Genomic DNA, 15,307 nt, shown 5'->3' with positions numbered 1-15,307 from the left:
ATGAGGAAGTTTCCATTTCTCTATATTCACATTTAGAAAAAATTACATGCAGATTTGCAGATTGATTGATATTTTACATATGCTGGTCAAATATTATACCGACCCAATTAATCTCAATGTTGTGTGTGGGTGTATAAATTTCTTTGAGAGGAGTCTATGTTTGGTTGAAGATTATTGTTGGTCTGCTTCTAATTATTTGTTTGACTGTAGGATTCTATGTTGGTATATAAAATTGGTTTGGTTTTAATCATTTTTGTATGTGCGTGTGTGTCGTGTGGAGAAAGGGAAGCGAGAGTTTCTTTTTGTTCACTTACTTCTTTATTTGTTATATGTCTCCACTGAGTTTGACTTAGAGATTCTATTTGTTATGGTTGTGTAAGTAGTGTCTGGACAATTGTCACATTGCAAATATCGATCTACTTACCATTAGCATGCACGCCTAATTATTGAATAATTATAAATAGCAGGTAAACTCAATGCCTTCCCATTTAAGGTTAGAGAGATCAGTAAAGTTTTTGTATTGATGAGGTGAAGATCAAAGTCTTCGTATGGATGAAGTTCACAGGTATATGTGCTAGAGTAATCTAAGATGTATCCATATTTAAGCTCTTTTCCCCTTTAACTAGACTTTTATGCTTTTCATGTATTGCGTCTTCTCCTTTTCCTCTGAACATAAAATTTCTCTTCTCTGTTTCTTTTATCGCTCGAACATGTGTGTTGTTGTTTTCTTGGACAAAATTTACTATACAAATTACTCTAACATTCTGTATTGGTTGCTCTTTTTGAATGCAATTACGTTCACTTTCGCGCCTGCTTTCTAGATGCTTTTATACTCGAAAAATTTCGCGGCAACACGAGGTTAGTGTACTTGATTACAAATCTAGACTCCAATTGCTTTTTTTAAACTTAATTAAATATTTATTTTAATGTTGCTACCCAAAATAATTTTTTTTAAAGAAACTGAAATATTGATATGGTTTGTTATTCTGCTTTTCATAACTGGGTGTTCTCTTTTAGCTGTTCTTTTTGCTTTCCCAAATTGCAAATCCTCATGCTTTCTTTTTATTGACTTTGTTTCTTTTACATACTGTTAATGATGAAAGATCTGAATATGAACAATAAACATATCCGGTATCATATATTTGTTTTTGTAGAAATCAAAATTATCATTTCAAAACTTACCAAGTTCTGTTGTTGCCACTTCATTTGAAGTCCAAAAAAGTAGTTTTGTTACTACACTTGAAGGCTTATTAATTTTGTAAAAGTATCTAGAAGTACAAACTCCCTAATACTTATGAGTTGAAGAGGAAATTATCATTAAGTACTAAGGTAGTGACCTTCCCTATACTAGAAGTTTGAGGAGCAAACGAGTATTTGATAGCTTCTATGGAAATCTTGATTTGTCTTGCAAGTTGTGATCAAAGAATCTCAAGATGATTCACCTTGAATTTTGGTCTTTTTGGATGAAACATAATTCGTTAGTTAATTCTTCATCGGAAATTGTTATCATTTACATTGTCCGTATGTAGAAGTTAAATCCTATAGACAATAGCTAAAAAAATATCTTCTTTGTTTTTTCCTTTACTTTGTTCCCTTGTTCTGAAAAGCAAATTAGAAGAACATGCAACATTAATTATAGTTTGTAACATGGCTCAGTTCTCCTTGAGATAACTGATGAAACATGTTTGATCACACGCAGGACATTATATGCGGTAGTATTTATAACAAAAATGAATTATAGGTGACTTTATGGGATAAAATGATAAATAAATTGATAATGCCACGAATTAATTAACTAAAAATAGGTATATGATCTGTGAGTTTTTTGGTCTCTGTCACTAAAAACCAGTAAGTTATGAAGGATGTATACTAGAGAACCTACTTTCTTTATTTTGTGTTGATGAGTAATTGATTTCATGTCCCACATCAATAATTTAACTAGGTCCAAGCACAAGAGAAGACACTTATAATAATGATAAAAATTTGCTTTCTTGTATATTTCAACTTGTGCACTTCTACAACAAGCATGTAATCATTATCATATTTTTCTCTAAAGACATGGAACCTTCGAATTTATAACATGTTTGTTTGTTTGCAGATATTTTTGGCCAGGACCAGAAAGAAGACCAAAGACCGCATATGTATATAGTTATACCATACATGTTGTAACTATTGTGATATTTTAGACATCCCTTAATGTGATGCTCTCCTAGACGCAAACAATGTATATTTCGTTCAATATATATGCAAATTAATTTTGGAGGACTAAATTCACAAAGTACACCCCAAAATAAAAATAAATTTTTTTTTACCTCCTATAGCAAAGGTTAACACCTTATTTATTTTAAATAAATACCATTTAGAAAAATTATATTATATAGACACCTTTTAAGGTTTATAGGAAAATATTTAATTTTGATTACCTGTTAGCCCTAAGCCACTAAATATGTTAATTATACTATTTTATTTCTCTCTCTACCTTGATACATCCCATTCTCTTCCCTATCCCATTAAAATTTTCGCTCTCCTCCTTCCACCGAATTTGTGCAAAGCCCACTGCAGAGCAGGTTCACTCTCCTACAAATCTTTCACGATGGCGGAATTGATAAACCAACTGACATAGAATTGATTGATAAACCAACTGACAGAGTTGAATTTGATTGATTGAGCCCACTTCAGAGTTGATTCTTTACACCAACTGACATGGAATTGATAAACCAAAAAAGCCATGGAATTTCTTCTTAATGTTTGCTTGTGCAATTAAATATAGCAGCAGTTCGTTAAGCATAATCTCACAAGTATTGGAAGAAGTCATCTTGCCAAATAACTCAGAGTGAAATTTCCACGAAGGCGACACGTTTTCACTACCGGATCCCGTTGAATGACAGATTCGCCGGAAATTAGGGTTTGTTCTTGAACAAAGACGATGGAGTTTGGGGCTGAGCAACTTGATTTTCTATTAATATATTTCAATGTATTTTCATGTATTTTATTGTTCATTGTCTTTTTTTTCCACTGTAATTCAATGTATCTCGTTGTATTCCATGTATTTTATTGTATTTACTGTCTTTTTTTTCATTGTATTTCAATATATCCCGCTGTATTTTATGTATTTCATTGTATTCACTGTCTCGCTATATGCCATGAATGTATTTATTTGTTTTTTTAATTAATATAATTTATGAAATTAAGATGTATTATATAATTTCTCTAAAGTTTGCTATGTTTTTGGGGTATTTTTCGGTTGAGAATCTTTTTTATAACTGAAAATACAAAATTTGTGTGTTATAATTGAGTTTGTTAAGTTATATTAGGAGTCTATTATGTTAATTGATTCACTTTCCGTTTTAAAAATAGTGTAATCCCCTATTTCACGCTGTCAATACAACCGAATACAATAATTTGTCCAGCTGTAGTCCCATGTTTCACTCCATGAATACAGTTGAATACACTCGAATACAACAACTGATTAACTGGACTTCCCTGATTCATGCCTATTTTTGCTACTGTATTCATGAATATAATAGCTTAAATATACATCTTATAACCACAGAAAAGGTATCTATAATCCGTAATATAGCAAATGGTATCTATAAATGGCTAATTACTACTAAAAGACAATACTTTATGAAAATTTCTCTTAATTTATCTACAGTTAAATATCATGCAAAGTTAAATAATATTGAGCCCGTGCTGGCATGAGCTGCACCAACCTGTTTACTGTATACAACTTTACACTACTATTTTGATATTTTTTCTACTATTACAAATTAATATAAAAGTAAAACTGATATCTTAAACTCCCAGTTCAATATGAAAAAGTTATATAAAAATGGAGCGAGGGAATTTCACTATCTAACGTAAACCATAAACATTTTCCTATAAAATAATATTAGTGTGAATTGTGAAAAGAGAATATAAAATGAGTTTGTTGTTGTATGTTTGGGTCATTATGTCCCAACTGCAGATTTACTGATTTTTGTTTTTTGTTGAGCGGTACATATTCCAACTTTGGTAATAAATTTTTATTTACCAAAAAAAATGAGAATAATAACTATAGTTTCACAGTTTTTATTCTGTTGTAATTTTAAGTGAATTTTTTTTTGTGAAGTTGCCTTCTTGCATAATAAGCTTTAGCTATGCACTTTTATATCATGCTTAGTATTTCTTTAGTTTATTGTTGTGTTGAAGGAAAATTGGAAAACCAACAAGGATAAAATTAATTCAAACTCAGAAAATAGTAATATGATTTATAAGTCACTAAATATGTTAAAGAAAAAATTCACTAAATGTGTAGCTTTCCTTGTGTAGACGAGAGAAGCTATGAATGAAGGGAGTATTGAACTATAAATGTTTAGCATATATAGAAGTTGAGCCATAAAACATTTGGGGCAAGACTTGAAAGACTCAACTTCCTATTATGTAACTATTGGAAGATTCCCCTCCTCCTCCTCATTTTTTGGGTTATTGAATTTGGGGTAATTATACATGGTTGTTTATAATATAAAAAATAAATAGTTGGATGCACAAAGCTATGCAGGTCTAAAACAATCTTCTAATTTTATTTTGTGAGTTTTCCACATATTGAGAAAGGCATTCCAACAACTTCATCTCCAATTTTTGGAAATGAGCAATCTGCATTTGCAATTCTAACCTTTCCTTTCTTAAGTTCTTGTTCTCTTCCATGAGCAGCTGCCTTGTTGTATTCTCTTCTTTTATAGCAAATGTATTCCTTTCAGTAGGCTTTAAGTATATAGGAAATGCACTTGGCTCACATTTCTTCCTCGTTATTTCTTCTAACAATTGCCTGCACCCTTTCTTGAACTTGTCATGCTGAAATTCCCACCGTTTTGATGCTACTTTCTTGAATCCCTATTATTCGTTACAAAATTCCAGCATTAATTTAAGGAAATATAAAATAAAGATGAAAACATATTCAGCGCATGAATTCAACAAAATGGACTTGGTAGTATTCAGGAGAACCAAAAATTTCAAGATATATATTAAACGCTGATCAATTCTTTTTAGAGTCTTTATTTTTGAGCTCCATTGTCAAACTTGAAGTTATTTTCTTCATTATAAATAGTATACTCTTGTTATTGTCAAATAAATTCTTCCCTAAACCGTAAGACGACAACGTCAACGTGTGATTAAATTGACTTTAGACTATGATGGTTTTTGTTGCTCGATCGGTTTTTTCTTTCTACCAATTTGACTACCATTTTAGTTACGAGGACATGACACTATACAAGAACTAGAAGTATAGAAAACCTATTAGACCAACAACGTCGTCTAAAAACCGTCAAAAATAGTTTTTGACTATGACCAGTAAACATTTTTCAACAGTCATTCTATATTAATGATGTGATGACTGTCGATTATGAGTTTGAATATGATATATTAGACATTCATCCTAATACCAAGCATATTACACAATACTTCACTACTTGTGTTGCAATATTAGCCATCTCATTAGTCATGACAATTTTTGTTTTTTTAAAAAAACAGTGTGTTTCTTCATTTTACAAAGCCTGATCACCAACAAAAGATTCTTAATTCCATCTATCTTAACTCTTACGTCTAGTCAAAATAAGAGAAATATTCCCAACTTCTTTTATACAATGGCTAGCAATCTGCCCAACCTTTCAACTCTTCTTTTTCTTTTCTTTAGGTCTTTTAATTTGTGGGGAAAAGGGCTTTTGTGAAATGACTACTTGACTGATCGAGTCACTGAGAGAGGTTGGCTGAAATAACATCTCTCGGACCTTGCTTGTTCCAAGCTAAGATGGGAGTAATTTTTATTGACGAAATATATGGCTTGTAAAAGTATAGCTTAATATCTTTTTACATGAAAATAACCATGTTCCTGTCTATGTATCAAACCAAGTAGTAGCAGCACGTCTTTTTATCCACTTAGAAATTTGAAGACATATATATACCAATAATTATCTACAACCCTTTGAAGAAAAAGCTCCAAATAACAGACAATTAAGTGCGTTAAGGAAAAAACTTAATTATTAGCTCTCGTTTGCACAAATCCAAATAATACAAGATATATGTCTTCTATATACAAAATTAATATATCATTAAATCATGGTTAAATTAAATTACTTAATTTGATTTAAATATAGAGACTAGAGTGCAAGTAATTAATTATTTTTCTCATGAGTAAGTCCCCTAAATCCACATATACTTAGCAAACAATAGCTGAATATGTTGATAATCATATTTTGCCCAGGATAAATTTCTATGTGAAATGTAACCAAATATGCGCGCACACACAAAATTATATATGTAGAGACTTACATAGGTATTGAGTTGTCGTACGAAACTGGAGAAATTGTTGTGCTTAAAATATTTTGGTAACATATGCTCAGAAAACTCAGCTGGACACCACACAACAAAACCACTTCCTTCACCATTCCATGAAACTACCTTATTATTCTCTTCTTCTTGCTCCTCCAAAAGATCATAAGTTTTCAACAAGAACGGCGCCGGGCACTTCGTTCTCAATGACCGTCCGATTTTCCGGCTGATATTCCGATCATCTGCCGGTGCCGGAATAGCATGTGTAGCCATGGCTATATATATTAATGGAGTTTTTTTTTTTTTTTTTTTTTGTTGAGTAACCAAAAGGAATTCTAGTGCGGTTGTTCTTACTTATATTGGTGTTTTTGGAGGGGCACGTTTTCTTTCTATTTTCTCTCTTTTTGTGAGATTTCTTTGTCAAGTACATGCAACTTTTTCTATCTAGACTACCAAAAGTGACACATTCTACTGTGGATATTTTTATTGATTTTTTTTTGGCATTGAGTCAATAGTGATATTAGAGGCTTAGTCAGGATTTCAAATTTATGGATTTGGGATCTTAATCTTTTTAAGTTATTTAATTCTAAATTCTAATAATTTATATATATTTAATAAAAAAATTAAAATAAATATATAATTTGAATCAAAATTACTGAGTTCGACCGAACGTGCAACCGACACTATAGGTGGATGAGTGATATGATTATCTTAACTAGAAGATGTGTAGAAGTTTCACGATTCTTGGATATAATAAGCCAAATATACGTGGAATTTGGACACATTTGCCTCTTGGAATTTCTTTTAACTAATAAAAGACCATACTCATTCTTCAAACATGGCATACAATTATCATATTGCTGTCGTGTGCTATGTAATGTTTTGAAGTATTTAAGTTTTGTACTCCTATAGTAGTAAAATAGTTTTTGTATATACTTATATAATTTAACTTAAAATAATGAATGCAGGTGTAATGAGAATGAGCCGCGAATGCTGACTCGGCTTCAGAAGTGTCTAGAAAAGTAATGTCACTTCTCATAGTATTTAATTTAATTCTTCAATTTAATTTTTCATAAGTTATTCCGCGACCATACTCATGAGGCATACTTTATCCATTTCATTAAGTAAGAATGTTCGATTGAAAACGATATTTTAAAATTATTTTTAAAATTTGTTATGTGAAGTAAGTTGTAGTATTTCTCCGACTAGAAAATTGTGATATTTTAAGCAAATAAGAATTTTAAATTAATTTATTTTAATATATAAAAATGTGGCATTTACAAATTCAAAAAAGAGATACCACATGTCACGACCCAAAATCCACTTAGGGTCGTGATGGCGCGGGACACCGCTGTCAGGCAAGCCAACCAAAATACTTAATTAAATTCTCGTTTTAATAATTTTGAAAATTATGATTTTCCTTCAATTTTACCGGTAAAAGATAATTGTTTCAAATCGAATATGAATGTTAAGCAGTTAATACAAGATACCCCATAATCATCCCAGAACTCGGTATCACAAGTGCATGAGCATTTACTAGGGAATAAAATAAAATACAGTAACTGTCCGGAATACAGAGTGGACAGAAATGAAAACACAGTAAAATACTCTGGAGGGGACTCTGCTGGCTGCGAGTCATCCCGATAAATGCAGCTCGCCTAAGTCTCCGTGTCAACCCTGCCACTAAGCCACTAGCCACATATGAACTTGTGCAACAAAAATGCACAGCAATTGTAGTATGAGTATGAAAACAACGTGTACCCAATCTCACACCTCCTTTTTCGCCTACCCCCCGCAAAAGGGCGTAAAAGGGAGTTTTTCCAATTAAAGGACAATCGAAACTAGATTTATTTATTTATTTATTTCAGAGTCGCCACTTGGGAGATTTATGGTGTCCCAAGTCACCGGTTGAATCCCGAATCGAGGAAAATATTGACTCTGTTTAACAGTCTGCACACCAGAAATCCGGATAAGAAATTCTATTAACCCGGGAGAAGGTGTTAGGCATTCCCAAGTTCCGTGGTTCTAGCACGGTCGCTCAACTGTCATATTCGGCTTGATTATCTGATTTAATACATGTTGAACCTATGTGCGAATTTTAACTTTTAACCGCTTTTATCATTATTATTATTTTTATCGAGAATTACAACATCGTGAAAATACATCTCGAACCACGTCACATCAATGCACCCGTGGTTGCTGGTACATTTCAACTCTGTTGAGATTTGGATTTGGGTCACATAAATGTGCACCCGAATTTAGAAGATAACATTATTAAATACGCGCCTAAAGCGACTAGCGTATCATTATTTTGGGTAGGGCCGTGAAATTTTGCTAAACGGTCCATCCCGAAGTCTAAGCAATTTTACCAACACGTATAGAGGGCCCCGCAGCTTGTGTATTTTTGTTTGTCGAGGCTCGTCTCATTCATTATTTTTAAAAGGAATTTGCAACGTCGTGGACATGCATCTCGAACCACGTCACAATCAATGCACCCGTGATTAGCGACACATTTCGACTCCGTTGAGATTTGGATTTAGGCCACATAAATGTGCACCCGAGTTTAAGAAGATAACATTATTAAATACGCGACTAGCGTATCATTATTTTGGGTAGGGCCGTGAAATTTGCTAAACGGCCCGTCCCGGAATCTAAGTTTTTAATACATACATTTAACGAGGGCCCCACCATTTATGTGTTTATCCAGCGAGGCTCATCTCATTTATTTTAAAAGGACAATCCTAACGTGACTACATTTTTATTAAGTTTGTCTCTAAAAGAAAATCTCCAAATTAATTACATGCTTTAAAAAAAAGGGACGTGACTTATTAGTTATTAATCTAAGACAAAATGCAAATGGGAAATTGTAATCGAGCTTGTACAAAGGGAGATTATTTAGTTCTTTATTCTATTAGTTAATAACACTAAAGTTGAGATTATGAATCGAACACGAGATTGACACCCGGTAATATCAAAACAAACCAACTGTTCTTTGATTAATTTAAACTAACATTATTAGATGACTTGAACTATTGGAATTGACTATGTGTAAGACAAAGCCATTTTTCTTTTCTTACTCTTTTATGACTTGTCGAAGAAATGCGTCAATGCTTAAAAACCGACATTAGGCTAACTTCAACCACTAACATTCGAGAATATTAGTTACTAACATTATTCACATGTTTGTAGAAATAGATTCAACAGTCCAGTTTATGCATTCGGCAGGCATTTGACGATATTAATGAATGAGATATCCTAATATACAAATCAATCGAAAAACTAGATCAAACTTAAAGCTTCAAATCTTCATGTATATTCATGCTTATGTTTTCGGCTTACAAATGACCAAGGTTATAGCTGTGTACCTGGAAATGACAATACAAGAAGATGAAAAAGCAGTCAGCAACAGTAATAACACGACAAGACAACAACAACTCAACAGCAGCAATTCGAACCAAATTCGAGGCTCGAAAAAATTTGAAGAAAACGAAACGAGCTCAATAGAACAACCCCAAAAGTTTGCAAAAGACAAAACAGCAACAACCAACATCACCACAAACAGACTCAACCATGCGTGTATTAAACCCGAAACTAAACTTGTCTCTCACTTTATTTTTGTTTTCTCTTTTTAAACTCTCTAGTACTCTCTTAAGATTTTCAGAATCTCCTCCTCTCTTAATGTTCCGAAAAATTCTCCCTTAAATTAGTCCTAAGTGACTCTATTTATAACCCAAAGCAGGTATGGGCAACATATTTTTAATCAATCCCTTTTCCATCTTTTCATACCATTATGTTTTGTTCCCCATACTTGCATGCCTTATTCCCCACTATATTAAACAAGTGTATTAGTTCCCACTACCACATGTCTTGTCCCACACTGTATTAAACAATGAATTATTGCTCACTACCATATGTCTTGTCCCCCACTACATTAAATAATGCATTATTGCCCACTACCACATGTCTTGTCCCCCACTACGTATTATTTTAATATTGTTAGTGCCTAGTGGACGGAGCACTCAAATTAATCAATTGCTAAAACATAAAATCTCGAAAATGCCCTTGAAACTATTGAAATTACCATTCTACCCCTGAAAATACTGCAATTTATCATTCTACCCCCATCTATTTCAATATGTACCAAAACCATATCAGCTATAACCAATTCACCTACTCAACGATCCAATTAACAAACAAACTTAACAGGACAAACAAGTAGATTTAAATCACTAAACTCAACATCAGTTGAACTCAAACTAAATCAAACAACATCATAACCAAGATGAATGATTCATACTAAATCAAAAACTAAAAACCAACAAATAAACACTCATATTAAATCACTTGATGAAAAACTAGCGAACTTCAAACAAAAAATGAATACGAATTATCTTTAATATAAACAAAGACGTGGGTTCGAATTCAAACCAACCCATCGGAACACAAACACAATCATAGAAAGAAGAAAAGAGCGGAAGATGAATTCATTGAACGAAAAACTAAAAGAAAAGAGAACAAAAACCTACTAGCTTGAAGTCCGGGTTCGAACGGAACCTCGACGAACAACGTCGAACGGGAACCTCTAGAGTGGTTTCATGGCTACACTGTTGTGAATGGGAAGCGGCAGAAAAAGCGACGATGGTCGTTTGGACGTGACGACGACGGGGCTGTTTCAGGTGTTGGTCGTCGGACTGACGACGAAGAAGACACAGCCGCTGTGGTTGCTGGAGATGGCAGTGGTGTTGTTCGAAGCAAGCTGCTGGTCGACGATGGCTGGACGTTGACGGACTGGTGAAAACGAAACAGAAGAAACAGCAAGCGAAGTTGGGGTGGTGACGACGGGAGGGCAGCCATGTGCATGGGAGCTGGAGATGTTGCCGCTCGATGGAAAAGAAGGAGGGGGCAGCTGCTTGACTAAAGAGTGGTCGACGGGCAGCTGATGACGCTGACGAAGAAGAAGCAGCGGCCATGGCGTTCGTTGCTTGGTTATTCCGACGAAGATGAAGGAAGCAGCTATGTGAGTTGGTTGGTTTCGAGAGGGACATGGTCGTGGGCTGTTGGACGTGGAGGAGCTGGCTGCTCCGACGAAGAAGAAGGCGAAGCAGAAGAAAAAGCATCCATGAGAGCTTGAGGTGGAAGAGTTGCTTGGAGAAGATGATGCAAAAAGGGGGCAGATGGTTTTTTAGGTTTTTGGGGTTGGAAAATGAAAAAATGAAAATGAAAGAAGGGGAGTGTTTGTTTGGGTTATGGGGTGGACCGGGTCGGGTTGACCCGGTAGGGGTTTGGTTAAGGGGTTATCTGGTTTGGGCCTGGGGTTTAAAATTGAAGAAAAGGCCCAATCCGATTTTCTTCTTCTTTTCTTGCTTTTTTTCTTCTTTTATTTTTTCTTAAACTAAAACTAAACTCTAAAAATCCTAAATTATCCTATAGAACTAAATTGATTTATAAAAGTGCTAATTAGCTCTTAATAACAATAACACACAATTAAATAGCAATTACGATAAAATCACACAATTGGAACATTAAATGCTAAAAATGCAACGTACATTATTTTTATAATTTTTTGTTCTTGTAAAACAAACTTAATTGCTCCTAATTGTAGAATTAAATCCTAAATGCAAATGCAACATATTTTTGTATTTTTCATTAATTTAACAAATAAACATGCATGGGTAAATACAAATAATTATCCAAAAATACCACGAAAATTCTCAAAATTGCACACAAAGGAAAATTATTTTATTTTGAATTTTTGGGAGTAATTCTCACATAGGGCAAAAATCACGTGCTTACAGCTTCCCCTCTTTGTCCGAAAACACGAAGAGTTTTCGTGCAAAGATAAAGTGAGCGATTTTTGCCCATCCGAGTACTCCGTGTGAAGCATTTTTTGAAAAAGATTTAACCGAACCTTTGCTTCAAAGGTTTCCTACATATCCCTGGCTAGAAGGGAATCAGGTTAATGTAGTTTGGGAAGTTTTGGTAGCTGGGACTACCATGAGACTGCAATGTTACTGCTGTTGTATGCTATTATTACTGCTTGCCGACCACCTTATTACACCATGCTGAAAGAAAATACGAAGCTAGACTAAACTATAGTCTATGAACTACAAAATCTTATCTAGATCTTCAATCATGCTCTTGTGTCTCTTGTTGCTTTGATGTCTTGGTGACTCTTCTGGCATTTCTTTACTTCTGATTTGTCTTGTATTCTCCCTTGACTGCCGATCTCGAACTGCTTATGTCCTTCTCGGGAGCTTCGCCTTATTTTTCCATCGAGTCTTGGACTTCCTTCCTCTGCTGGGGATTCTTGTTGTTTTCTGCTGGGGATTTCGGCTGTATTCCTCTGCTTTACAGACTTGAAATGTATTCCTCTCAACAACAACTTTAAAAATAAATCGCCATTCTGTTCTTCAGGGGGGATCCTGACCTCAACAACTTTCTTAAGTATTAACACCTCCATTCTCCAGGCGGGCTCCTGACCTCAACAACAACCTTTTGCAAAACTTTAAACTTCAATGACTCAACCTGGAAGTGCGTCTCCTATGACTGAACTATTGATTTAGGAAGCGCATCTCCTATGGTGAAAATAAACTTAGGAGGAAGTGCATCTCCTATGGGTGAAACTTCCATTATTTTAAACTAGGAAGTGCGTCTCCTATGCATGAAATCTTAATTTAGGAAGTGTGTCTCCTATGCATGAAAATAAACTTAGGAAGAAGTGCGTCTCCTATGGGTGAAACTTCAATGATTTTAAACTAGGAAGTGCGTCTCCTACGCATGAAATCTTAATTTAGGAAGTGCATCTCCTATGCATGAAAATAAACTTAGGAAGTGCATCTCCTATGGGTAGAAATAAACTTAGGAAGTGCGTCTCCCAGGGGTAAAAATAAACTTAGGAAGTGTGTCTCCTATGGGTGAAACTTTAATGATTTTAAACTAGGAAATGCGTCTCCTATGCATGAAATCTTAATTTAGGAAGTGCGTCTCTTATGCATGAAAATAAACTTAGGAAGTGCATCTCCTATGGGTAACAATAAACTTAGGAAGTGCGTCTCCTAGGGGTAAAAATAAACTTAGGAAGTGCGTGTCCTATGGGTGAAACTTTAATGATTTTAAACTAGGAAGTGCGTCTCCTATGCATGAAATCTTAATTTAGGAAGTGCGTCTCCTATGCATGAAAATAAACTTAGGAAGTGCATCTCCTATGGGTAACAATAAACTTAGGAAGTGCGTCTCCTAGGGGTAAAAATAAACTTAGGAAGTGTGTCTCCTATGGGTGAAACTTTAATGATTTTAAACTAGGAAGTGCGTCTCCTATGCATGAAATCTTAATCTAGGAAGTGCGTCTCCTATGCATGAAAATAAACTTAGGAAGAAGTGCGTCTCCTATGGGTGAAACTTCAATGATTTTAAACTAGGAAGTGCGTCTCCTACGCATGAAATCTTAATTTAGGAAGTGCGTCTCCTATGCATGAAAATAAATTTAGGAAGTGCATCTCCTATGGGTAGAAATAAACTTAGGAAGTGCGTCTCCCAGGGGTAAAAATAAACTTAGGAAGTGCGTGTCCTAGGGGTAAAAATAAACTTAGGAAGTGCGTCTCCTATGGGTAAAACTTTAATGATTTTAAACTAGGAAGTGCATTTCCTATGCATGAAATCTTAATTTAGGAAGTGCGTCTCTTATGCGTGAACCATTTCCTTCTTCTTGAATTACCTTCTTACAGAACTGCTTTCCTTAAAAACTCGTGTTATCTTCCCTCGAAACTGCTGGGGATAACACTACTGGAGAATTATTTACTTACTTGTTGGGGGATAATACTACTGGGGGAATCTCCTTTCTTCCCCTTTTTTCGAAAACTACTTCCTTCAAAACTTTTATTTTCTCTCAACATTGCTGGGGATAAAAATGTTATCAGCTGGGGATAACGCTGTCGAGGATAACACTGATGGGGGATTTTGATTCCTTCAAAACTAGTGCTTCACTCTTCTGAAGGCTGCTGGGAATGACACTAGCCTTTTGCTTTTTTCGAGCACAAGTTTCATCCTTTTGTTCTGTCCGCTGGGGGACAACTTCCTTCGTTAAAACTTGTTATGCTGAGGGTAACACTAGTTCAAAGACCACTCCCCTTGAGACTGGTGTTATCTTTATTCTTCCCCAAATGGGTACCTGACTTCCAGAAAATTTTCTAAATGAAAGGAAAATTTTCTGCCCCAGTTTGATAATCTCCCTTGTGGAATGCATTTCCGTCATCAATGCCATTTCCTTTACCTGTTTCAAATCAAATAAAATTTGTTAGTTTAAAACGTGGTGGTTGGTTGCGATACTCTTACTGGGGATGGCTTTTCCCTTTCTCCTTCCCTGCTCTGCGTTCCATTACACTATCAAAACTTGCTTGGGATGATATTATTTGCTGGGGATGATATTCCTGCTGGTCTTAGAACGACTTGCCCTACTTTGCGTCGTTCGATCTATCTTGAAACTTGGGCGATAACTTCCGACCTTATTATCGATTCCTTATTCACCAACCTCTCAACGTTGTTTTCCATCTGACCATGTATCTTTTCCATGATAGCTGATTCCCTTTGAGGATTTTGCAATGTTTTGCTGATAAAACACATTCTTTGTTCATTCGTGTCACTGAAAATAACATTTTCTGCTGGGGATATCCCTCTTCTTTTGTGGCATAGCTCGGAAACTGGCATTTCCACGACCTTTTAGTCTCATATGAATTTCCCAAATCATGCCCATTGCTCTCCGCGTTGTTCTTTCTTGATTTGTCCACGGGCCTTGGCCTTGAGGTCTATAACCTTTGATTTCGGCGGGGATATCCCTCTTGACACTCGTCCATCCTTTTGTCAATCTCCTTTTGCTGGGGATATCTTTCTTGACACTGGCCTCGCGCTTGTTCCTTCCTGACTTAGACCATTTGGATGTTCTAATCATATCTGGTCTTGCATAATTGGAAAGCTGATGGCAGATTTTGAAGTCATTTCTCACTTG

General features: G+C 34.9%; 1 long non-coding RNA gene across 1 annotated transcript; it reads right to left on the bottom strand.

Annotated features, from left to right (window-relative positions):
• Positions 1–4,319: 4,319 nt before the first annotated feature.
• LOC107806992 (uncharacterized) lies at positions 4,320–6,704 on the bottom strand. The gene is made up of 2 exons (XR_012704366.1): positions 6,307–6,704; positions 4,320–4,872 (listed from the first exon to the last, which is right to left on the bottom strand). It is a non-coding gene; the product is annotated as an uncharacterized LOC107806992 (long non-coding RNA).
• Positions 6,705–15,307: the final 8,603 nt, after the last annotated feature.

The sequence above is a fragment of the Nicotiana tabacum genome, chromosome 3 (genome assembly GCF_000715075.1).
Source record: "Nicotiana tabacum cultivar K326 chromosome 3, ASM71507v2, whole genome shotgun sequence".
NCBI lineage: Eukaryota > Viridiplantae > Streptophyta > Magnoliopsida > Solanales > Solanaceae > Nicotiana > Nicotiana tabacum.
Note: the sequence above shows the minus strand (reverse complement) of the source record. Positions and strands in the feature narration are given on the sequence as shown.